Below are 23,620 nucleotides of genomic sequence, written 5' to 3'. Positions count from 1 at the left end.
GCCGTAGATTCTTGTTTTTTGTGGTGCAGGCTGTGCCCCTGGCTATGATGTGTGATTTGACGGTGAGTTTGGGTTGGCCCAATGTAAAAAGCGTGAGGATCCATGGGGATACGTGCTTCAAAAACATGTTTTTGGCCCACAGTATGACAAGGAAGTGGTGGATCCTAGTTTTTTGTGGTACAGGCTGTGCCCCTGGCTATGACGTGTGATTTTTACAGTGAGTTATGGGTGGCCCAGTGCAAAAAGCGTGAGGATCCATGAGGATCTATGCTTCGAAACCACGTTTTTGGGCTATGGAGTGGCGAGGAAGTTGTGGATCTGAGTTTTTTCTGGTGCAGGATGTGCCCATGGCCATGATGTTTGATCTGATGGTGACTTCGAGCTGATCTAGTGCAAAAACCATGAGGATCCATGAGGATCCGTGTTTTTTAACCATGTTTTTGCGCCATTGCGGCACCATGAAACAGTGGATGCGTGATTTGTTTGGTTCTGCCTACAGACTAAGATGTGGTCTGGAGTATCATGGTGTTTTTATTTTGTTTCAATATAAAAATCATATGAATTCATGAGGATCCATGCTGTGGATCCATGTTTTTGTGGTGCTGCAAAGTGTTGGATCCACGTTTTTTATAGTCCGGTCTGTATCCAGGTGTGATTTGACACTGGATTTGTTGGAGTTATTTTTTAAAAACTGGAGGATCCATGAGGATCCGTGTAGATCCGCCTTTAACCCAGTCCCCCTACAGAGTAAGACATGGCCTACAGTATCATGGTGTTTTTATTTAATTTGAATGAAAAAATCTCATGAATTCATGAGGATCCGTTTAAAATCAGCTGGATCCGCCTTTTACCCTTTTCCTGTGAGGACTCTGCCGCCCAATCACCGCCGTGCTCAAGTCCCGTATTCCCGCCTCGCTTTACTTCTGCCTCAGTCTAATCATATCGCGCAGCCGCAGTGTGTGAGCAAGGCATTTCCTAGATAACTCGGAAGTCTCGTCTCTAGAATGAGAACAATCATAGATTTCTAAGTCTATGCAGAGTCCGTAAGGAGACCGAGAAGCGGGAAGCAGAGCCGGAAGTGGCTCCGGGGTTCTTCCTAATACTGGTCTAAAATTTACTCTTTCCGGTCAGAGGCGGGACAGAAGGAGAGCGAGGCCACCTCCTAGGATGAGTATTTTCTGTTGGTGTGAGGGTTGGGAAGGAGTGAGAGAGCGCAGCTGACTGCCTCGGAGACTCCTGCCCGGAGAAGCAGGTAAGGGGCGGTGGTGAAGGGGGAGTACAAAAAAATCATCATCATAACAACAGTTAATTATCATGAATTATTGTTATGGGGTGCTGGTGCTTCTATTCTCCTTCTCTCTCAGCTACTCCTCACAACTTTTTTTTTTATTCCTCCCCCGTCATTTCTATCACATCCCAGAAGGTGCCTTTGCTTCTCCTCCTCTCCCCCATGCCAGGAGAGGGGTGCTCTCCTTATATATGGCTGTTTCTCTCCTGACTAGAGATGGGAAGGCCTGGGGGGGGGGGAATGGGGAAAAACCCCAGGTATTTTCTGTTTTTTTCCAAAGCCGCTTTTTTCCGGAAAAATGGGGAAAAAAGTTTGATATAGGTTGAATATTCCACACACTCTTCCCCCCCAATTTTTTCCTGGAAAAAAATGGCTGGGGGGGGGACTGAAAAAAACTGTTCCCTCCCCCCAATTTTCCCACCCCCCAGGCCTTCCAGCACCCACACTTTGGTGCCCCGTGCCAACTGACACCAGGCAGGTGCTCTCACTGTACTCTTTCTGGGTGCTGCTCAAAACATTTTCGTTAGGGCCAGTCCATCTGAACACGTAGAAGCTGCATGTGATTTACCACTGCTGACTTTAAAGATCTTTTGAATACTCTTAAATACCTGCTTTTAACTGTGTTTTATCAATCATTTTAATATTCCGTTGTATATTTTTGTAAACTGTTTAGAAAGCTCTCTTACCATCATGCAGTTTATAATAAAGGTAAAGGGACCCCTGACCATTAGGGTTGTGGCGCTCATCTCGCTTTACAGCTTCCGGGACATGTGGCCAGCATGAGTAAGCCGCTTCTGGCGAACCAGAGCAGCGCACGGAAATGCCATTTACCTTCCCGCCGGAGCGGTACCTATTGATCTACAGTGGTACCTTGGGTTACATACGCTTCAGGTTACAGACTCTGCTAACCCAGAAATAGTACCTCGGGTCAAGAACTTTGCTGAGTGGGATGAGAACAGAAATCGTGCTCCGGCGGTGCAGCAGCAGCAGCAGCAGGAGGCCCCATTAGCTAAAGTGGTGCTTCAGGTTAAGAACAGTTTCAGGTTAAGAACAGACCTCTGGAACAAATTAAGTACTTAACCCAAGGTACCACTGTACTTGCACTTTGACGTTCTTTCGAACTGCTAGGTGGGCAGGAGCAGGGGCCGAGCAACGGGAGCTCACCCCGTCGCGGGGATTTGAACCACCGACCTTCTGATCGGCAAGTTCTAGGCTCTGTGGTTTAACCCACAGTGCCACCCGCATCCGGTTTATAATATATAATAACAAATTCAATAAAAAAACCACATATGCGCCTTTTCCTTTCAGAGTTTAAGCCGTAGTGCAACATACTATTCAGTACTAGTCAAAGGGACTTGAATCCATTTCTCCCCATCTGGTTGCCTCCACCCCCCCAAAAAGAAAAAAATCAACAAGGGTTGGCTGGCTGCAAAATTATGCATTTGCCTGCTTGGGCATATTTTTAGAAGCCACCTTATTTCTTTGACAGTAAATTGTTTCAAATTGCTTTTAAATAATTGTGTTTTAACTGTTGTAACAGTCCATGGACCTTGGATGAATGAATAACAATAATAGTCATTCCATTGGGGTCTCTATGCAGGTTATCTCATTTTGACAAAATGATTGGCTTTTGTAAAATCCTTCAATTGGAACATCTTTATTTAATTGCTCTGACTCTTTTAATAATATTGGAAGGTCGAACTCTTGAAGAGTCTCCTGATAAGAAACATCAGGTAGATGCAAGTTATTCTTTTGGCCATGTAGCTGTTCTTGCCGAGCAGGAAATATTTGCACAGCAGTTTCTTGCTCACCATTCTCTAGAGGTTCTTGTGCCAGATATTTAAGGTTTGCAGATTCCTGATGCTCGCTGCTGTGGTGTGATTTGTATAACGTGCGCAGGTCTACTTCATAGTCCACACAGCCTGTATGCATATGTGGTGTAAGTTCTTTCATGTCACCATTATGGTCTGTCTGATGTTCATCCAGGACTGTATTCAGAGTCTCTCTTAATAAATGCTCTCTATCTGAGCCAAGTTGAATTAGTGGATCAAGTCTTTCTGATGGTTCATCCACTGATGAACATGTGTGAGGATTCCAAGGTCAGCATAGAGGCAAAGGAGCAGCATGATACTACGTTATGAGCCTTTGTGCCTGTCAGTGGGAAGTTTTCCCTAAGTCCCATAGCTTCCACACTATCTGCAGCATCTTTGTTTTGTTGGTCCATCTTCTGTTCTAAGGACCGTTTATTCTGGCTCTTTTTTGAAGTCTGGGGAGAGTCTTGTAAGTCTACTTACTGACTCCCTCAACTGAGTCATAGTCCCCTTTTTCTGTGAGGTATGTAAATCTGGTCTTGTTGCTATGGAGAGGGAGCCTCTGTTCCTCTGGCTTTGCTGTTCTTGGCTGAGCTCTTTATCTCACCAAGGTCATTGCTTAAACACAAGTAGCTCTGGAGGGGAGGTGTGGGGGTGGGCTGAAAAAACCAGCTGCTCTGCTGTTTTTTCTACAGCAGACCAGCAGACAATTTGCTTTGCAGCTCTTGCAAACAGTAGCACAATGGAATCAGATTTCTTCTTCCTGCGTATCTAAAGGCTTCTTGCAGAGTGCCTTAAGCTCAACAACCTGGTAACAGGTTTTCAGCTTTTGTGCTTGCTCTTAGGGATGTTGCCCTTGCTGGAGATTTTGGTCGCAACATTGCAACAGGAAATCTAAACTTGGTTGCAAGGTGGCGCTATTGAATTGCAAAAAGCACGTGTTCGTTTTGAATCCTGGGCCGAATGTACCTCGACCCCAAGGAGTTGGCTCCAATGAGTGATACCCAAGTGAATGTGATATGGACATCAGTGCTTCTGGAGATGTAAGCCTTTGTAGTTTTCAGTGGTGCCCTCAGGGAAGTGGTTCAGTGTAGCTAATACTCTGCCCTCCAACATTCCACATCCTCACCCGTTCTCCAGCAGCCGCTATGAGCTACCCAGGGGAGGGGGTTGGTGGCGGCGGCAATGGCCATGGAGAGTCCACAGGATGCTCCCTCACCGCCGCAGCTCAGGACAAGTGCCGGCTCCTCCCTGAATTTGGTGGCGGCAGCACTGACATGGGGAAACAGGGACATTCCCAGTTCAAATCAGAAGCCAGGATGGCTTTCGTAATTCTGGGACTCTCCCTGGAAAATAGGGATACTTGAAGGGGGTGCAAGGGTATGCAATACTGAGAAAGTTGGGCCAATGGTCCTCAGCACCACAAAGCAACTTCCTATGTCCTCTCTGTCACTTATACTTCCAAACAGACAAGTATATGAAATTGAGCCCCAGTCCTGACTTGGTTTCTAGGTTGCTCCCCGCTGCCTCTGAGTATCTTCCTCTGCTACTGCATTCCCACCAGCCTCTGACCCTCCTAACTACCCCCATAGCAGCAGAGCATGTCTCTCCCCCTCCCCTTCACCACCCTCTCAAGTCCCCTACGTGGGAAGCAGAATGCCTTCCAAATGTTGGTGTGGGACTCTGGGAGAAAAAGGGGGCCACTGCCTCCATACAAGGCAAGTGAGTGTTACTGTAGCACCTATAAAATTCCGGTGAAGCAGTGAGGTGGCTGCTCCTGTGTTCACCATCTGGATGACCCCTGGAAGATTGAAAGAGCAGGTGTGGAGTGGACAGTGGCAGCAGTAGCAGGATACTCTTGGTGATGGGCTCTGGGAAGCCATTCTGGGATGCTCTGCATGTTGCCTCTTCTCTGTACACTGCCCAAAGCAAAGGTGTGTGGCAGATGGGCAAATCCTTTGTGGGAAGCTTTTGCTGCTTTGCCTGTCTGTGTTCTCTGTACAGTAAATCATAAATAACTTGTCTGCAAAGACAAAAAGATTTCTGGGGCTGGGTCTTCCAATCACTTTGCTACAAGATGGTGCTTGCTTGCCGGTGTAGGGAATCAGTCACTGTTTGTTCCAAACAAGTCTCCCCGTTATGTTACTTGCTCTCACTTACAGAATCTGGTCTTCTTTTCTTTAATGCTGCTCTCCCTTTATCTGTCCCCATATGATGTCTGCACTCTGTGGTGCCCATGCTGCCCAATGTGAAATTCATAGTAGAAGAAGAAGAAGAAGAAGAAGAAGAAGAAGAAGAAGAAGAGGAGGAGTTTGGATTTGATATCCCGCCTTTCACTCCCCTTCAGGAGTCTCAAAGCGGCTAACAATCTCCTCTCCCTTCCTCCCCCACAACAAACACTCTGTGAGGTGAGTGGGGCTGGGAGACTTCAGAGAAGTGTGACTGGCCCAAGGTCACCCAGCAGCTGCATGTGGAGGAGCAGGGAAGCGAACCCGGTTCCCCAGATTACGAGACTACCGCTCTTAACCACTACACCACACTGGCTCTTGAATGAAAAGTTTACTTTCTGTGAGGAATGTAGGAGGCACTCTGTATACACTAGTGGCCAAAATTGTGGAAACCTTTTGGGAAAAGTGTATCTCCGAGGTTTGATGGCTCATAACACCACTAGTTTTTGGAGTAATACCATAAAATTATATATCAATGGAAAGATAATTTAATGAAGAATGTAATGCAATAAATTTTATGAAGGATTATTTATTACAACAGCAGTCATCAAGAAGAAACATGAAACACATAGAAAAAATGAGATATACAAAAATTCTCACCATGTCAGTTAATACTTAGTTGGGTAACCTTTAGCTTTAATTACGGTCTTACAACGCCTTCCCATGGAGTGAACCAAGTTTCTTTAGTTCTGCAGTTGTAATAATGTGAAACCCAGATTGAATTATTGCCTCTATTAATTGGGTTTTATTGCTGAGTTGCTTCTGACTGACAAGGTTGTTTAGTCGGCTCCATAGATTTTGGATTGGGTTAAGGCATGGGTAGGCAAACTAAGGCCCGGGGGCCAGATCCGGCCCAATCACCTTCTAAATCTGGCCCGCGGGTGGTCCGGGAATCAGCATGTTTTTACATGAGTAGAATGTGTGCTTTTATTTTAAATGCATCTCTGGGTTATTTGTGGGGCATAGGAATGCATTAATTCCTTTTTTTCAAAATATAGTCCGGCCCCCCACAAGGTCTGAGGGACAGTGGACCGGCCACCTGCTGAAAAAGTTTGCTGAGCCCTGGGTTAAGGTCTCTGGGCTATGTATTTTGGGGCATTTACATTCCCATTAATGATGCAAATTCTGCTCACACCTTTTGCTGTCACACAACCCCAGATCATGGTAGGTGTAATGCAAGTAGGATGTAAATCTCCTCTGATTCTTCTCACATATTTCATGCCATCACTACTAAGCAAAGAGATTTGGGTTTCATCACTCCAAATAGCACTGTCCCATTGTTCCGCTGTCCAGTTAACATGGGTTTTAGCCCAGTTTAATCTTTTCAACCTTTGTTTGAGAGAGAACAATGCCTTTTTAAAAAACAATGGTGACAGGGAGCGGCTGCCGAGACCACATAACACCAGTCTTGAAAGACCTACATTGGCTCCCAGTACGTTTCCAAGCACAATTCAAAGTCTTGGTGCTGACCTTGAAAGCCCTAAATGGCCTCGGTCCAGGATACCTGAAGGAGCGTCTCCATCCCCATCGTTCTGCCCAGACACTGAGGTCCAGCCCAGAGGGCCTTCTGGCGGTTCCCTCAGTGTGAGAAGCCACGTTACAGGGAACTAGGCAGAGGGCCTTCTCGGTAGTGGCGCCCGCCCTGTGGAACGCCCTCCCATCAGATGTCAAAGAAATAAACAACTATCTGACATTTAGAAGACACCTGAAGGCAGCCCTGTTTAGGGAAGTTTTTAATGACTGATGTTTTACTGTATTTTTAATCTTTTGTTGGAAGCCTCCCTGAGTGTCTGGGGAAACCCAGCCAGATGGGCGGGGTAGAAATAATAAATTATTATTATTATTCCATGGAATTCTAGCATTTAGACCATATTCCTTCAATCTGCGCTGAACAGTGCTAGCAGTCAACTTCACATTACGTTGCTCCATGTCATCTTGTATACACCCAGATGATTTTCTTCTGTCACGTAGGTACAGTCTCTCAGTTCTTCTATCGTCACTTGCTGTTGTGCACCTTTTCCTGCCTTTACCAGTCTGATTTTGTAGTGACTAAGTCTCCTTGTTGTTGTTTAGTCGTTTAGTCGTGTCCGCCTCTTCGTGACCCCATGGACCAGAGCACCCCAGGCACTTCTGTCCTCCACTGCCTCCCGCAGTTTGGTCAAACTCATGCTGGTAGCTTCGAGAACACCATCCAACCATCTCGTCCTCTGTCGTCCCCTTCTCCTTGTCTAAGTCTCCTTACACCTCATCAAAAATGTAGGAATGCCACCTTTGGTTAAGTTTTCACCATTTTTTATTCTAATTTCTTCATAACTGTTCACTTGATAGTACTATTTTACATCACTTTCTGGCTGACCAGTCAACTCTTTGTGCCATTCCTTTAATTTTACTACATTTTACAAGCTCACTAAATGAAAGAACACACAAAAAAATAATCAACTTGATAGCAATCACATAAAAACACTGACAAATGTCCTCCTCTCAGTTCCAGTACATAACATCAATAGCTGAATCCTCCTCCTCCTTCTTTGGCAATCACTCGTAGCCGAGTAAGATTATCTTCCATAAACACGGATTTAACAATGAGTCCGTAAGTGACTATGGAAGCCAATTCTGGACCCATAAGTCCTTCCACAGTGGGGACATTGGTTTCTGGGCGGGAGTTGATCACAGTGTGGATTTGCCAAGTGTGCCTTCCTCTTAGCACGTTTCTCCCTTGCGTCCTGAGTTCGAGTGTCTTCAAAGCCCAGGACACCTTTGGTAAAGGCTGTTCTCCAATTGGAGCGCTTGCAGGCCAGTATTTCCCAGATGTCTGCGTTTATACTACTTTTTAAAGATTTGCCTTGAGACAGTCTTCAAACGTCTTTTGTTGACCACCAGCATTACACTTTCCATTTTTAAGTTCAGAATAGAGTAGTTGCTTTGGAAGACGATAATCAAGCATCCACACAACATGACCAGTCCAACGAAGTTGATGTTGAAGAATCATTGCTTCAAGACTGGTGATCTTTGCTTCTTCCAGTACATTAGTATATTCCAGTATATTAGTTCTCCTGTCTTCCCAAGTGATGTGTAAAATTTTTCGGAGACACTGTTGATGCTATCTAAACACCCGTGCTCATTGGCTACCTTCCAATGAAGGAAAGCTACAGCATATCAACCTAAGCAAGTTGTGCTTCCTTTTTCTGGTTATTTGGCTATAACCTTTGATAGAATACAGATAATTGAACAAAGTTTCTTGTATTACATTCTTCATAAAATTATCTTTCCATTGATATATAATTATATATATATATGTGCTTGTAAAAAATAAACATCCTGTGGTCGTCATAGTGCAGGGTTCACTAACCCATAACCCTTCCTGGACTACAACTCCCACCATAGGAAACCTAGGAAGCTGTCTTATACTGAATCAGACCTTTGGTCCATCTAGCCAAGTATTGTCTACACTGACTGGCAGCAGCCCTCCAGGGTTTCAGGCAGGGTTACCTGGCAGTTTTACCTGGAGATGTTGGAGATTGAACCTGGGACCTTCTGCATGCAAAGCATGTGCTCTAACCACTGAGATACAGCCCTTTCCTACCATTGGCCATGCTGACTGGGGCTAATGGATACTGGAGTCCCAGCAACAGTGTTAGAAACTGGGATAGGAAAGCTAGGAGCCATGTGGCTTCTGGGACCTAGGTTGTGGGTGCCAAAACAAAATGTCTAGGTGCCATTTTTTTTTTTTATTTTTACTGCCGTGCCACCCCGCAGAACACCTGATTTGGTTTCAGGAATATTGGGGGAGAAGCAAAAAGGTTACAGATGGTGAATAAATGAGGCTGTATTAAATAATTCAGAAGTAGTAACCAAAGGGAAGGCGATTCTAAGATAACAATTTGAACTTAATCTCAACAAAGACGTACAGTGGTGCCCCGCAAGACGAATGCCTCGCAATACAAAAAACTCGCTAGACGAAAGTTTTTTCCGTTCGTGATTTGCCTCGCAAGACGAATTTCCCCTATGGGCTTGCTTCGCAAGACGAAAACGTCCCGCGACTTTTTTTCTTTGACTAAAAACAAAGACATGTTTTGTTTATAAAGTTAATTTATTTTCCCTTAAATTTTTGAACTGCTCTTTACAGTATGTGTGACTTTAAAGAGCAGTTAATAAACTGTTGTTGTACCAAATTTGGCTTTGTTTGGACTTTTTTTGACCATAGGAACGCATTAATTGATTTTCAATGCATTCCTATGGGATTTCGTGCTTCGCAAGACGAAAAATTCGCTAGACGACAAAAATTGCGGAACAAATTAATTTCGTCTTGCGGGGCACCACTGTAGATGCAAGTGTGGTGTGGGACACAAGCACGGTGGTCATGAAGGGGTTATATGATCCAACAGAATGCATACCAAAAAATAAGAGAGGCAATTATTCAAGGTATTTTAAAGGAACTAACAAAAAGAAAGAAAGAGATTAGTAAGAAATCAGGTAATAGAGTTAGAACAAGAGATAAAAATATTACAAACACAATACTCTGTTAATTAACCAAGACATAGAATCAGGTGGTCTGCAGAGTCTTGTGCAGCCACGCTAACCCACAAAACACCTGATTCTCCCAGAGGCGCTGCATCAGAGAAAAGAGGCATCTTGCGTATTTTGCTGCTGTGGTGCCCGGCAAACCAGCTGACTGTAGCCAGGCAGGTGGAGATACTAGGCCCCAAGGGTGGCACCCGGACATCTCCATCCAGTCACAAAAGGCCGGTTGCCAGTTGCAAAATGCGACTGGCGCCCGGCTAATTTTGAACGCTGCTATTATGGTGCTTGTTGATATATGGCAGGCATGTCCAACTTCAAGTAGCCTGTGATCTACATCTACCATCCATTATCAAAAACTGGCATTGATCTACCACACTCTTCCATTGGCATTCTTCAACTGTGAGAACAGGATGCTGGACTCGGTGGGTACTTAGCCTGAGCCAACAGGCTCTTCTTATGTTCTATTTTCTCCACCACTTAGGCTGGGTTCAAACATCATTACCTTGGAGGTGTGAGAGACACAGCAGCAATGCTCCTTCCCACTTCACCCCAGAAAGGCCAGGGAAGAGCCCATGCTGTGGCTTCCCACTGTGCCACAGTTTGACCCACTTTCCTGAGGTTTAGGCTTGCTGTGGGGGGAGGTGACCTTCTCTGGCCAGCTCCTATAGCACCAAGATAACTTGAAGGATTTTAAAAACACTGAAAAGAGAGGAGTAAAAGCTGAGATGTAATACTAGTTCCTGAATGATATTAAGATAACTCCTTGGTTGCCCATTACCTATCAGTGCCCTGAGATAGCAGGAGCAAAGGTATGCTTCACTTCTGCCAGGAAGTGTGCCATGCCTTGAGGCAGAATCCCCAGCCTGCTGCCACCCAGCTGCTTGGGAGCACAATACTCACCAGCCAGTGTCCTGCCTGGAGGAAGGCTGCCTTAAGGCAGAAGTGCACAAGCTACAAAGGTTGCCGTGAGTGCATTAAATAAAGACATTTGCAAGTCTGAGAGACCCAAACTTCTGTGGCCTGATGAAATTCTTCACCTTTTTCTGACACTTGCCAAAGAAAGCACTATTTTGTTTTTACATGTGGTGGGCTCCTTGCAGGCAGGGCTCCTTCCCTTCCTCCTCCAAGACATTTGCAGCTCAGTATTGTTTGTGAAGATGAATGAACTAAGACCCACTTGGCAGAGGACTCAGAAACCCACCACTTTTGAGGTGCCTGTATGTATCTCGCAAGGTCCATTCCCTTCCTCCCTGTCAAAGGGAGCCGTGCAGCTGATGCTGTTTCTGGTCCTGATCCTGCCTTCCCTTGGCAGAGATGCGGCTCCTCATCGTGCCTGGATGAAGTCCCTCCCTCGCCCCACCTGCTTCTCATTGCTGCCTCCATTTCCTGCGCTCCTGCCTCACACATGCCTCAGTTTTTCTCCCCTTATACCACCTCGCAGATCATTTCTATATATGTTTTCACACTGTGTTCAGGAGGGCTTCCTCCCCAGTAAATGTACCTATATTTTTTTTTTTAAAAAAAATCATTAATAACAATCCAATGGAGGCCACATCAATACAATACCAAATCATGCCAAATCACATACACTCAAAAAAGCCAATTAATCAATTACGAATTCAATGTTTTTGGATGACTTCCCGTGTTCTGGTTATCTGGAGTTGATGTTAATCCTTGGTCCTGCTACAATTCTTTTAATTAGTCCAAATTCCACAATTCCGATCTTAATCCTTGGTTTTAGCAGCCACTGGTGTGCTGACTTTCATTTGTAATAATAATAATAATAATAATTTATTATTTATACCCCGCCCATCTGGCTGGGTCCCCACAGCCACTCTGGGTGGGTTCCAACAAAACATTAAAATACAATAACCTATTAAACATTAACATCTGTGGGCCTGACAAGATGTCTCGGGAAGTGTGCTGTCTCCCCGGGGCTAAGATCCAAGATGTAACTGAACGACTGCAAGGAATCATAAAACCCACTGACAAATACCCCTTCCTCTTGGTTCATGTGGGAACCAATGACACTGCAAGCAATAGCCTCCAGAAGACCCAAAGATATTTGGCTAGTTTAGATGTATTCAAGTCTCCAGGGCCAGATGAACTGCATCCAAGAGTATTAAAAGAACTGGCAGATGTGATCTCAGAACCACTGGCAGTCATCTTTGAGAATTCCTGGAGAACAGGCGAAGTCCCGGCAGACTGGAGGAGGGCAAATGTTGTCCCTATTTTCAAAAAGGGGAAAAGAGAGGACCCAAATAATTACCGCCCAGTCAGTCTGACATCAATAGCAGGGAAGATTCTGGAGCAGATCATTAAGCAAACAGTCTGTGAGCACCTAGAAAGGAATGCTGTGATCACCAATAGTCAGCATGGATTTCTGAAAAATAAGTCATGTCAGACTAACCTGATCTCGTTTTTTGACAGAATTACAAGCCTGGTAGATGAAGGGAACACAGTGGATGTAGCCTACCTTGATTTCAGCAAGGCATTTGACAAGGTGCCCCATGATATTCTTGTAAAGAAGCTGGTAAAATGCGGTCTTGACTATGCTACCACTCAGTGGATTTGTAACTGGCTGACTGACCGAACCCAAAGGGTGCTCATCAACGGTTCCTCTTCATCCTGGAGAAGAGTGACTAGTGGGGTGCCACAGGGTTCTGTCTTGGGCCCGGTCTTATTCAACATCTTTATCAACGACTTGGATGATGGACTCAAGGGCATCCTGATCAAATTTGCAGATGACACCAAACTGGGAGGGGTGGCTAACACCCCAGAGGACAGGATCACACTTCAAAACGACCTTGACAGATTAGAGAACTGGGCAAAAATAAACAAGATGAATTTTAACAGGGAGAAATGTAAAGTATTGCACTTGGGCAAAAAAAAAGAAAGGCACAAATACAAGATGGGTGACACCTGGCTTGAGAGCAGTACATGTGAAAAGGATCTAGGAGTCTTGGTTGACCACAAACTTGACATGAGCCAACAGTGTGACGCGGCAGCTAAAAAAGCCAATGCAATTCTGGGCTGCATCAATAGGAGTATAGCATCTAGATCAAGGGAAGTAATAGTGCCACTGTATTCTGCTCTGGTCAGACCACACCTGGAGTACTGTGTCCAGTTCTGGGCACCACAATTCAAGAAGGACACTGACAAACTGGAACGTGTCCAGAGCAGGGCAACCAAAATGGTCAAAGGCCTGGAGCTGGGCATGTTTAGCCTGGAGAAGAGGAGGTTAAGGGGTGATATGATAGCCATGTTCAAATATATAAAAGGATGTCACATAGAGGAGGGAGAAAGGTTGTTTTCTGCTGCTCCGGAGAAGCGGACACGGAGCAATGGATCCAAACTACAAGAAAGAAGATTCCACCTAAACATTAGGAAGAACTTCCTGACAGTAAGAGCTGTTCGACAGTGGAATTTGCTGCCAAGGAGTGTGGTGGAGTCTCCTACTTTGGAGGTCTTTAAGCAGAGGCTTGACAACCATATGTCAGGAGTGCTCTGATGGTGTTTCCTGCTTGGCAGGGGGTTGGACTCGATGGCCCTTGTGGTCTCTTCCAATTCTATGATTCTATGAAAGAGACTACGAGGCTCTGGGCAGGAAATTGAAGCAACTAAATGCACAAATTGTCATCTCATCTGTCCTCCCAGTTGAACGATGTGGCCCAGGGAGAGAGGGAAAAATAGTGGAAGTAAACAGCTGGCTTCGCAAATGGTGTAAACAGGAACGGTTTGGATTCTTAGATCACGGACTGCAGTTTCTTGAAGATGGACTTCTGGCAAGCGATGGGCTGCATCTCACAACGGTTGGGAGAAATGTTTTTGCCAAAAATCTCAGAAACCTCATCAGGAGGGCTTTAAACTGACTAATGTGGGGGAAGGAGACAGTGCTCCTGAAGGTAGGAGTCTATCAATTGATGAAGATGATCATCCAAATGTCATAGACCAAATGGAGCAAACAGCACGCAGACCTAGTGGTGGGAGGAAAAAATCCTTAAATAAGAGACACGGGGGAATGATTAATGGACTTCAATGTCTGTACACTAATGCGCAAAGCATGGGAAATAAACAAGATGAGCTTGAGCTCTTGGTACAGCAAACTAAATATGACATAATAGGCATCACTGAAACCTGGTGGGATAAGTCCCACGATTGGAATGTAATAATGGGGGGATACAATCTATTTCAGAGAAACAGACCAGACAAGAAAGGAGGAGGAGTGGCGTTATATGTCAGGGATGTGTATACCTGTGAAGAGATCCAAGATTTAGAACCTCAAAGCCAAAGTGAGAGCATTTGGGTCAAAATTAAGGGAGAGAAGAATAACAGAGACCTCATTGTGGGAGTTTACTATAGATCCCGAAGCCAAACGGAGGACATAGATGATGCCTTCCTGGAACAGATGGCCAAGCATGCAAAAGGAAGGGAGATAGTAGTAATGGGGGACTTCAATTACCCGGATATTTCTTGGATGTCAAACTCAGCCAAGAGCATAAGGTCAAACAGATTCCTCACTGGCCTTGCAGACAACTTCATTGTCCAGAAAGTGGGAGAAGCAACAAGAGGAACAGCCATTTTAGATCTGGTCCTAACCAATGTTTTGTTTTTTAAAAAAGATATTTTATTAGAGTTTTCCAAGTTATAACAAGAAAAGTAAAAACTGCACAAAAAAGAAAATACAAAAAAGAAAAACATACAAAATAAAAACAATTAAAAGCACATTAATTTTCATAACATATCTTCCATACACTTATTTTCCCAGACCTCCTCAAACCTCCCTTTTTTGTATTCCAGTTCAATTTGTTAGTTCAGCAAATCCTTACCATCAAGTTTTTACCCTATTCTAATCTTTCATTACATTGCCTTACTCTATTCTCCTCATTGTCCTATAAAAACCTTAACCTAAATCTTATTTTTAGTAACTTCTCTTAACCATTATATTCTTTCCTAATCCCTTAAACTTTTATACCAGAGCCAAGCAATTTCATTTCATCCATCCATCTAGTATTCATCAATTATGTAGAATAATCCTAATAACAAAAAATAAAAAATAAAGATAAAGAAAATCTTCATCCAACGTCCCATCCCCCAGGTCCCGGGTTTGTCAGTCCATTTATCCCATTAAACTGGCACATTAACCTGGTGATCTTATATCCGAGGCTCTTAAATCTCTTCCACGTCCCTTCCACTGTTTTTCTTCATATTTTCTTTTCACTCGTGTGATCTCCAATTTAATAATGCTCCTTCCAACCAAAAGGTCCCTTTTCCACAGTCCAAACTGAGCTCCATGTAGTACTTAAAAGCATGTTTCAAAGCCCCTCCAGACTTTAGAATCCCCATTTCTCCAAGCCTCTCACAGTCCACTACCAGACTCGGAAAGTCCATATGTCCTTGCTCAGGGGGGTCAATCCAACCCCCCATTTCCAGTTCGATCCAAACTTCTTTCCGAGTCTGATTTTTTTGAAAGCCAGTTGCCAATTCCAAAGATTCATGTTCCTGCAGGGCCGCAACCTCCGTCTGTGGCTCCATTTCTGACTCCCAAGGTTCAGCAGAATCCTCTTCTTTCTTCTGTTCTAACAAGGCACAATCTTGGTATAAATCCTGGGTAAACTCCATACTTTTTTCTACTGCCTGTCCAAGATTTCCCACAGTCTGCTTAAGGTTCCCAACCAAGTCAGTCATCAAATTCATTCCCTCATGAAATTCTTCCAGTAGAGCATTTGTTTTGAGAAAAGCACACAACAACATTTCTGAGTACATTGTCCTTCAAGGTCAGCATTCAATTCCCACAGGTTATACTGTAACGGCTGGAAAATCCATAGTTACAGTTTCACTATCTCCCCCTAGAGGGAAAACTTCTGTTACAAATCCAGCCCCAAAGTTTCTTTTACTTCTAGATACTTTGTCAATCGTTGTTAGTTTAAAGTTGCAAAATGAAACAGTGGAATCGCAGCTTTTTTCTTCTTCTTTTAGCTATCTGTCAAACAGCTTCTGTCGTGGTCAATGAGCTTCAAACGTCAGTCCTGACACCCCGCTCCCTGGGTCAGGACGGCGGAAAATTATTTTATTTTAAACTTACTTCTGCAGGATAAAACAGTCCAAAGAAAGCACCCCCTTCTCCTCCTGCTGCCGAAGGGGGGGGGTTCAGCTATTTTAGATGATGAAATCCACTCCTTTAAAATAGTTTTCAAAACTCTAGTTTACTTTGTCTTTGCTTTGTTCAAACTACAAAAAACGGAAGGTTGACTTCCTGTTAGACCTTTCCGTTTCAGTACCAAATTGTAATGCCTTTTTGAATCCAATTCCATTCTTTTCCCAGTTCCTTAAATTGTGGTTCAATTTTCCCGAGTTTAGGTACTCACGGTGGTTATTTTTAAAATCCAAATTGTCCAAGAAGAAGGCAGCGCTCTCCGGCAACGGCTGTGCGGCTTCACTCCACGGAAATAGCGGTAGACTCTCAGCACCGCGCCACTTCCCCCTCTTCGCTTCGGGGCCCGTTATTGGGATCCTTTGCGGGTTGGGGGGGCACTAAGGGTGCCCACTGAGTCCCAGGGTCACAGGCTTCATCCGCCTGTGATTTCTAAAGGGTCCCCGCTTCGCCGTAGCGGGAAAGACCCGTTTCGCGCGGAGCTTGTCCCTCCGTTTCAGAGGGAGTCCGCCATCGCCGGAGGCGCCACCCCGGAGGTCCCCTAACCAATGTTGATGACCTGGTTAGTGGGGTAGAAGTGGAAGGATCATTAGGCGCGAGTGATCATGCTCTTCTGAAGTTTACTATACAGCGGAAAGGAGCAGCCAAGCATACTAGGACTCCATTTCTTGACTTTAAGAAAGCCGACTTCATAAAACTTAGGGAAGTGCTGGGTGAGATCCCATGGACAGTAATACTAAAAGGAAAGGGAGTTCATGATGGCTGGGAGTTTGTTAAGAGGGAGATAGTAAAAGCACAAGGTCAGGCAATACCAATGAGACGGAAACATGGAAGGTGCCTAAAGAAGCGACGGTGGCTATCTAAAGAACTTTTAACTGAGTTAAGATTAAAAAAGGATGTGTACAAAAAATGGAAAAGGGGGGAAACCACCAAAGAGGAATTCAAGCAAATAGCCAGCACGTGTAGACACAAAGTCAGAAAAGCTAAAGCACAGAATGAACTCAGGCTTCCTAGAGAGGTTAAAAGCAACAAAAAAGGCTTTTATGGGTATGTCCGTAGCAAAAGGAAGAACAAAGAAACAGTGGGGTCACTCAGAGGAGAAGATGGTGAAATGCAAACAGGGGACACAGAAAGGGCTGAACTCCTCAATGCCTTCTTTGCCTCAGTCTTCTCTGATAAAGAAAACAATGCGCGACCTGAAGAATTTGGAGCAAATGATTCAGCAAAGGAAACACAGCCCAGAATAACTAAGGAGATAGTACAAGAATACTTGGCTAGTTTAGATGTATTCAAGTCTCCAGGGCCAGATGAACTGCATCCAAGAGTATTAAAAGAACTGGCAGATGTGATCTCAGAACCACTGGCAGTCATCTTTGAGAATTCCTGGAGAACAGGCGAAGTCCTGGCAGACTGGAGGAGGGCAAATGTTGTCCCTATTTTCAAAAAGGGGAAAAGAGAGGACCCAAATAATTACCGCCCAGTCAGTCTGACATCAATACCAGGGAAGATTCTGGAGCAGATCATTAAGCAAACAGTCTGTGAGCACCTAGAAAGGAATGCTGTGATCAGCATGGATTTCTGAAAAATAAGTCATGTCAGACTAACCTGATCTCGTTTTTTGACAGAATTACAAGCCTGGTAGATGAAGGGAACGCAGTGGATGTAGCCTACCTTGATTTCAGCAAGGCATTTGACAAGGTGCCCCATGATATTCTTGTAAAGAAGCTGGTAAAATGCGGTCTTGACTATGCTACCACTCAGTGGATTTGTAACTGGCTGACTGACCGAACCCAAAGGGTGCTCATCAATGGTTCCTCTTCATCCTGGAGAAGAGTGACTAGTGGGGTGCCACAGGGTTCTGTCTTGGGCCCGGTCTTATTCAACATCTTTATCAACGACTTGGATGATGGACTCAAGGGCATCCTGATCAAATTTGCAGATGACACCAAACTGGGAGGGGTGGCTAACACCCCAGAGGACAGGATCACACTTCAAAACGACCTTGACAGATTAGAGAACTGGGCAAAAACAAACAAGATGAATTTTAACAGGGAGAAATGTAAAATATTGCACTTGGACAAAAAAAATGAGAGGCACAAATACAAGATGGGTGACACCTGGCTTGAGAGCAGTACATGTGAAAAGGATCTAGGAGTCTTGGTTGACCACAAACTTGACATGAGCCAACAGTGTGACGCGGCAGCTAAAAAAGCCAATGCAATTCTGGGCTGCATCAATAGGAGTATAGCATCTAGATCAAGGGAAGTAATAGTGCCACTGTATTCTGCTCTGGTCAGACCACACCTGGAGTACTGTGTCCAGTTCTGGGCACCACAATTCAAGAAGGACACTGACAAACTGGAACGTGTCCAGAGCAGGGCAACCAAAATGGTCAAAGGCCTGGAGCTGGGCATGTTTAGCCTGGAGAAGAGGAGGTTAAGGGGTGATATGATAGCCATGTTCAAATATATAAAAGGATGTCACATAGAGGAGGGAGAAAGGTTGTTTTCTGCTGCTCCGGAGAAGCGGACACGGAGCAATGGATCCAAACTACAAGAAAGAAGATTCCACCTAAACATTAGGAAGAACTTCCTGACAGTAAGAGCTGTTCGACAGTGGAATTTGCTGCCAAGGAGTGTGGTGGAGTCTCCTACTTTGGAGGTCTTTAAGCAGAGGCTTGACAACCATATGTCAGGAGTGCTCTGATGGTGTTTCCTGCTTGGCAGGGGGTTGGACTCGATGGCCCTTGTGGTCTCTTCCAACTCTATGATTCTATGATTCTATTCTATGAAAAGCTTCCCTGAACAGGGCTGCCTTTAAATGTCTTCTAAAAGTTTGGTAGTAATTTTTCTCTTTGACATCTGGTGGGAGGGCATTCCATAGGGCGGGCGCCACTACCGAGAAGGCCCTCTGCCGGGTTCCCTGTAACTTGGCATCTTGCAGTGAGGGAACCGCTAGATGGCCCTCGGCGCTGAACCTCAGTGTCCGGGCAGAACGATGGAGGTGGAGACTCTCCTTCAGGTATCCTGGACCGAGGCCGTTTAGGGCTTTCAAGGTCAGCACCAACACTTTGAATTGTGCTCGGAAACGTACTGGGAGCCAATGTAGGTCTTTAAAGACCGGTGTTATATGGTCTCAGCGGCCGCTCTCAGTCACCAGTCTAGCTGCTGCATTCTGGATTAATTGTAGTTTCTGGGTCAGCTTCAAAGGTAGCCCCACATAGAGCGCCTTGCAGCAGTCCAAGCAGAAGATAACCAGAGCATGCACCACTCTGGTGAGACAGTCCGCGGGCAGGTAGGGTCTCAGCCTGCGTACCAGATAGAGCTGATAAACACCTGCCCTGGTCACAGAATTGACCTGTGCCTCCATGGACAGCTGTGATTCCAGAATGACTCCCAGGCTGCGCACCTGGTCCTTCAGGGGCACAGTTACCCCATTCAGGACCAGGGAGTCTTCCACACCTGCCCGTCTCCTGTCCCCCAAAAACAATACTCCTGTCTTGTCAGGATTCAACCTCAATCTGTTAGCTGCCATCCATCCTCCAACCGCCTCCAGACACTCACACAGGACCTTCACCACCTTCACTGGTTCCGATTTGAAAGAGAGGTAGAGCTGGGTATCATCCGCATACTGATGAACACCCAGCCCAAACCTCCTGATGATATCTCCCAGCAGCTGCATGTAGATGTTGAAAAGCATTGGGGAGAGGACAGAACCCTGAGGCACCCCACAAGTGAGAGCCCAGGTTTCTGAACACTCATCCCCCACCACCACTTTCGGAACTCGACCCAGGAGGAAGGAGCGGAACCACTGTATAACAGTGCCCCCAGCTCCCAGCCCCTCTAGACGGTCCAGAAGGATGTTATGGTCGATAGTGTCAAAAGCCCCTGAGAGATCCAGCAGAACTAGGAAACAGCTATTACCTTTGTCCCTAGCCCTCCGGAGATCATCGGCCACTGTGACCAAGGCAGTTTCAGTCCCATGATGAGGCCTGAATCCCGACTGGAAGGGATCCAAATGGTCCGCTTCTTCCAGGCGTGCCTGGAGTTGTTCAGCAACCACTCGCTCAATCACCTTGCCGAAGAATGGAAGATTTGAGACTGGGCGATAGTTGGCCATATTGGCAGAATCTAAATACCGTATTTTTCTCTCTATAACACGCAGATTTTTTCTCCGAAAAAGGAAGGGGAAATGTCTGTGCGTGTTATTGAGCGAATGTGTGGTCCCTGGAGCCGATGGGTGCGAGTGGAGGCAAAAATCAGGCAAAAATCAAATCGCGTCTCGGAGAAGGGAAACCTGAAAAGAGGAAGCGGCTGCTTTCCTGCATTCTGCCTCAGGGTCTTACTGCCCACCCTCCTCTGTTTCATTGCTGTGTTTCCTCAAACGGAACAAAGAGCAGGGAAAGCCCCTCCCCTCCAGGCAAGCAGAGGGGAAAGCAGAGCGTCCTTCCTTCTAATTCCTCTCCTTGCTCCGGTGCTGCTGCTGCTGCGTCTAGGGACTCGCAGGCAGCCGGGAAACATGCAGGTGGGAGAGAGAGAGAGAGAGAGAGAGAGAGAGAGAGAGCTGTCTGGCTTGTGTGGGTGGAAACTTTTGCCTTCCTTTCCTCACGTTATAGCCCTCTCCTGCATTCTTAGCCAGCTGCTTCTCTGCACACCCCTCTTGTGCTCCTTGTCTCGTCTGTGTTTTTCCTTCCCTCCCCACTTAAAATGTGGTTACAAAGCATGGATCCTCAGGATCTTTGCATTGGGTCACCCCAAATTCACCATCAGATCACATAGCATGTCCATGGCTACAGCCTGCACCAAAAAAATCACGCACCCACTGTTGCCTGGGGCTGCAATGGTGCAAAAACGTGGTTACAAAGCATGGATCCACATGGATCCTCAGGATCTTTGCATTGGGTCACCGCAAATTCACCATCAGATCACATGCCTGTGGCCACAGCATGAAGCACAAAAATGATACATCCACTGTTTCATTCAGAATGTTTTCCCCCTTGTTTTCCTCCTCTAAAAACGATTTGCGTGTTATGGTCAGGTGCGTGTAATAGAGCAAAAAATACGGTGTCAGGGCTGCCTCAGGTCTCAGCTCACAAATGACCAACGCCAAGTTCTTCTTATATACAAAGCTGTTTATTGCAGTTCATTATAGGTTCCACAACCGAGGCGCGCAGCCCCGCGTCTCTTAAGCTTAGACATTAGAAGTCCCCTCTGAATCGGTCCCTCCCCTACACCAGTTTAATAAGCTAACGCTGCTCCACCTTTTTCTCTCTTTCCTTTTCCGCAGGGTCTTTCTGCCCGCCGGGGTTCCCCCCCTCCTGCTTTCTCCTGAAGCGGAGTCTCCAGACTGCTCCTGCCCCCTCCTGCGGGCTTTGGGACCTGGCTCCTCCTCCTCCGGGCTCCCTGTTCTCCCGCGCGCCTCCTCATTTGAACTTGGCGCGCGCGCCCAACTTCTGACCTTCCTTTTGACAGTTATGCTACTCCCCTCACTGCCTTCCTCCCCTTCCGGGAGAACGGCTTGCTCTGATCCCTCCCCTTTCTCTGTCGCCGGAGCTGCTCCCTCTGACACACTGGAACCTCCCCCTCCCTCGCTGCGCTCTGGTGGGGAGGCTGGCCCTGATTCCCAGCTGCCGCTTTGGGGTCCCCTGCTGGCCCCCCGCTCCTGACACTTTCCCCCTGGGGCTCCCCTTGCCCTTACCACAGGCGCCCCCTTCTGAGAATCCTCTGATTCGCTGGAGAGACTCATGGAATCCCCTGCGTCATTGCTATCCTCTTCCTCGCTCTCCTGGGATTCCTCTCCATCGCTCTCCATTTCCTGCCTTCTCTGTGCCTCTGTCCCTGTACCCCTGACATCCATCCCCCCCTTGAAGCCCCCCCTTCCCCCCTCCCGCTGCTCGGGTGCAGGTTCCGGAAGCTCCTCAGTCGCTGGGGTAGATCTTGGATACAGTTCGTCGACGTCAATCTTCTCTGCTTCCAGCTCATTGTATGTGTGCTCGAAACCAAGGTCCTCTCCCAACACGTCCATGTCCTCCCCTCCCCCTGTTTCCTTGGACGATGCTGTTTGCCAGGGCCCCCTCAGCAACCTCCTGCGCCACTCCTCCTCTGGTTGGTCGTCCCACCAGTAAGAGCGATCCGTGTCCACCCCCGAGCACGATCCCCTTGGAGGACTCGATTCTGGTGTGTTCTCCTCTGCCAAGGAGAACCCCCGGAAGGTGCTGCCTGAAAGTGTGGGCGTAAAAAGCCAGTCGTCGAAAAATTCCGCTGGCATGGGCCTGTGTGGGAAGAGTGCATGGAACTCGTCCTTAAGAAGGGGTTCCTCCAGAGCATAGCCCGGCACCCAACTATTGGCACTGGCCAGGGTACCCTCCCTGGCGAGGAGGTATTCTACTCCCTCCTCCCCCCATCTCGAGTCCAGAATTTCTGTGACCTCGTTGAGTGTCTCGGCCTTCGGTGACTTCCCCCCCCCTTGGGGACTCCCTGCGTGGGTCCGGTGCCGTCCCTGGCTCCTGAAACCTGTGTGGGGCTTTGTAGGGCGTAAGCACCGACCTATGAAAGACCGGGTGCATTTGGGAACCTTCTGGGAGGATCAACCGATAGGCTACGGGGTTGATCTTGGCCTCAACTTGGTATGGCCCCAGCTGTTTGTGTCCTAGCTTCTTCTTGGCTAATGACTTGGTAGGCGCCGCCTGGGCTGCTAACCATACCCAGTCCCCCACCTGTATGTCTTCCCCTGCCCTCCTGTGCCTGTCTGCCTGCACCTTGTAGGCGTGTTTAGCCAGCTCTAAGTGCCGTCGGAGCTCCTTGTGGACCTCCTGCAATTCTGCGGCCAAATGCTCAGCTCCCTGCGTCTCTCCCTGCACCGTCGTCTCCACTCCCGGAAAGGTTCTGGGATGCCGCCCATTGTTGGCGAAGAACGGCGTCACCCCCGTGGACGCGTGCTTCGTGTTGTTGTAGGCAAACTCTGCCATCGGCAAGTAGTCCACCCAAGTCGCAGGCTTTTGATTGGCGTAACAGCGCAGGTACTGCTGCATGATGGCGTTGACCCTCTCCGCTTGGCCGTTGGTCTGCGGGTGTCTCGCCGACGCTAAGTTGATCTTGACGTTCAGGATACCCAGGAGCTTCTGCCAAAAATTGGAAACGAACTGGCGACCGCGGTCGGACAGGATGGATCGCGGCAAGCCGTGCACCCTGAACAGGTGGTCTATGAACAGTTTGGCGGTCTGCTCCGCTGTCGCCACCTTCGCGCAAGGAATGAAATGCGCCATCTTGGTGAACAGGTCTACAACCACAAGCACCGCCGTCTTGCCTCGCGAACTGGGCAGATCAGTGACAAAGTCCAGCGCCACCCTCTCCCACGGTTGCAGTGGCGTCTCCAACGGTTCCAGCAGTCCCTCTGGCTTCTGGTGGTCCCTCTGGCTTCTGGACCTTTGGCAAGTGTCACACCTGGCGACGTAGTCCGTGACCTCCCCTCGCATCTGGGGCCACCAAAAGTCTCTGGCCACTAATTCCGCCGTCTTTTCCTTGCCGAAGTGGCCAGCGCTGGGTGCGTCGTGCAACTGCTGCAGAACCTTCGCGCGGAGATCGTCTCCCGGACCGTAGAGAGCACCTTTACGGGTTAG

This window comes from Podarcis vaucheri (assembly GCF_965113315.1).
Source record: "Podarcis vaucheri genome assembly, chromosome: W".
NCBI lineage: Eukaryota > Metazoa > Chordata > Lepidosauria > Squamata > Lacertidae > Podarcis > Podarcis vaucheri.
This window is presented reverse-complemented; position numbering follows the sequence as displayed.